Raw genomic sequence first — 3,409 nt, 5'->3', positions numbered from 1 at the left:
GGATGTCTGACTGCAGCTTAGGCCTGCTCCCCGCTGGCAAGTGGACATCCCCCGAGGGCTCCCGGGCTGCCAGAGGGATGTCTGACTGCCAGCTTAGGCCCAATCCCCCGGGGAGCGGGCCTAAGCCAGCAGGTGGTCATCCCCCGAGGGGTCCCAGACTGCGAGAGGGCACAGGCCGGGCTGAGGGACCCCCTCTGAGTGAACAAATTTTTGTACACCAGGCCTCTAGTTAAGCAAAATAAGTTTACACTGATATATTAGACAGGATTTCAGTAATACAAATAGGTTAAGGTCTTGCAGAATAACACCTTGAACTACTTTGCAATGTGTCTACTGTCATGTAGGGTTATTAATAGTAACAGCTACTATATAACTAGATTAATTATACGACTTAGTCTCAGTGGTTGCTTTTCTCCCCACAATCCAATTCAGAACCTTCACTGGACATCATTATGCTGTGTTGTCAGATGGTTTCTATTTGCCATTTTATGTGGTTTTAGGACAACTAACCAGTTAAAAAATTTCACACAAAATATAAAATGTTTTTCTTCTGAATAAAAATGACACCTCCATAATCTGCTTGCCTGTCCATTCTGCATTTTTTTTCATTTGAAAAATGTGTCATGGATATCGCGCTAAATGAAATAAGTTAGGCATAGGAAGACAAATGCCATATTATCTCAATTATATGTGAAATCTTAAGAAAACGGGAAGAAAGAAAGGAAGAAAGAGGAAGAAAGAAAGAAAAGAACCAAACTCATAGGTACAGAAAACAGATGGTGGTTGCCAGAGATGAGGGTGGGCAGTGGAGGGTGGAGATGGTCAAAAGGTACAAACTTACAGCGATAAAATAAGTCCTGGGATTAATGTACAGCATGGTGATTTTAGTTAATAATACTGTATTGTATATTTGGAAGTTTCTAAGAGAGTACATCTGAAAATTTCTCATCACAGGAAACAGTTGTAATTGTGCGGTGATGAATGTTGACTAAATGTACTGTGGTGATCATTTAACAGTATATGCACAATTCAAATCATTATTTTTTACTCCATAAACTAAAACAATCTTATGTCCATAATCTCAATAAAACAGGAAGTGGGAGGGGGCACCTGGGAGGAAAGGTGGAACCAAAATGAATGGCCACTGAACCGGTAAACACTGGATGATGTTTAGTTTGGAAAACAAAATAGAGTCCAAAGAAAATGGGCCTCATTTCGGCAGCAGGTGAGAACAAATGCTCCAAATTAATGTTTTCCTCAAAACCTTTCAATTGGTGAGATTTCACATTGCTCCCAGGAAGGTACTTTTCTCATTAGTTCATCATCTCTCTCCAATATGCTCCGTCCTTAAATGTTTATTTCCATGTCTGTGAATTACAACAGAGTTTAAAACTTCAGTCACCTCTGTGTCTCTCTAGATTTTGGACCAAGCTCTTTACCTAGAACCCTATAGCCTCCTCTGCAGCTCACATGGGTCGGTGTGTCCTGATTGTTTTGGTGATGCGTGAATTCTGGTAACTCTAAGAATTGGTGTGAGAGAAAGGTCAGTTTTCTTTTAAGTTCATTATTAGTGTGTGAGCTGTTCCAACGAGTTAATTTCCTTTGGATAACCTTTTACTTTCTTAGAAGCAGCATGTGCCTTATTAATGGAACTTGGGAAAAGATTAATCTGTTTTCTTTCCTGAGTCGAGATGCAGCCTGAGGAAGACTACAAGGGAAGTGCCAGGCTTCAGAGGTGAACTTGATCCCTCACTGTCCTGGGAGGTCTGAACCAGCAGCAGGGAACATCTCTTCCAGGAGTGCTTTAATCCCTTCTCCGTTGACCCTTTGATATCTTAAGTTTCTGGAATCCTTTGCATCTCTCACAGTCCATTTTCCATCATCACTAGGTGTTATCCTGACAGCCACCTCACCCACAGTGAGAGAAGCAAAGGTCAATTTCTCTACTTTGTGGCTTTTCTCCTTGTGTTGCCATGACAGATACGGAGCTAATGAAACTCTGAAACTTCATCATTTCTTGTTTGCTTTTTAAATTTTGAAAAATGTTCTCCAGTGATGGGTGAAGAGCAGCAGTAACAAATGATTCCCAGAGTTTCTGTGTAGAATCCAGACTCTCTTTGTCATTTGGCTTTTGATTGTTCCATAAGGCTACTGAAGATGCATCCTGCTACTTATATTTTCCTCCAGGGCATCAACAGATATCTTTCTGGAAATTCAGACATTAGAAATATACTGTAGTTTTTTTCTTTACTTGGAAACATTGTGCTTTTTTTCTTGCTCATGAGAAATAGGTGTTTCATTTCATCATCCTGGTATCAGTGGCCACTCTTTGAGTCACCCCCTTTTATCAAGGAAGGTGTTGGTTCCTGTCCTGCTCATTGTAGCGACAGCAGTGCTGACCATGACCTTCTTGTTCGAGTGGCTTCTTAGAGTGGCAGGTCTCTCCAAGGGGTCAATAGCCGGGGTTTTTTCCTGGGATGGAAATGATTAATCTGCACCTAATTTGTGTCTTGTAACACTCTGACGACTAGTGTTCAGGGTAATTTACTCATTTTTCAAGTCAATCTTTACTAAATCCTTTGAAACGGTGGAATTCAATTTGGAGACACTTTTAAGTATTACTTTTGGAGGCTTCAAAGGCAAACTTTTTCTTAAGGAAGGTTTTTCTGTGTCCTTGAGCACAGTATTGCTTTTGTGAGTTTTGCCTGCTTTGGCCTTAACCTTTGCCAATCCATGGTGATATTCCATCAAGAATTAAAGCACTTGTCTTTTTTTTCATAAAGCCTATACGTCAGGGTGGCTATTTCACAAATATAGCAAACCAGAGCTTACATGTCAGACTTAAATTTATAGACGATATTTGGGGAAGCTTCTTCCATGATTCTGCTTAGATTTTCCATTTTGGAAGTGAACTTGGCACTGCAGCAGCCTCCATGCTGTTGAAGGACCTGCAGGTCAGCTTGATGTCAACCTAAAACCCCCAGAACTGCAGGGCTCTCTGGAGATCCCGCATAAATTGGGGTCCTGGTCTGGCATCCACTCTTGTCAAGCTTCAGGCTGCGTAGGGACAATTGGCCTGAAGATGAGCAGGTCTTCCTAAGTAGCAACCTTTAAAAAAATTTATCTTTATTGTTGAAAGTATTGAAAAGGTTCATTTGTTAAAGGAAACAGGAAAATGAATAAGGAAAAGTAACCAAAAAGGTGAGACTTCAGGCTGGCTGGTGGTAATGAAGACCTGGAAAGGGCAACGAGCCTCTCTGGCTTTGCGTGTGAGTGTGTGTTGTGATGTTTTTATTGATTTTAGAGAGAGGAAGCGATAGAAACATCTATTGGCTGCCTCCTGCGCGCCCTACCGGGGATCGAGGCCGCAACCCGAGCATGTGCCCTGACCGGGAATGGAATCGCGACC

The sequence above is a fragment of the Myotis brandtii genome, unplaced genomic scaffold (genome assembly GCF_000412655.1).
Source record: "Myotis brandtii unplaced genomic scaffold, ASM41265v1 scaffold709, whole genome shotgun sequence".
Classification (NCBI taxonomy): Eukaryota; Metazoa; Chordata; class Mammalia; order Chiroptera; family Vespertilionidae; genus Myotis; species Myotis brandtii.
The sequence above is the reverse complement of the archived record's forward strand: the minus strand, read 5'-3'. Positions refer to the sequence as shown.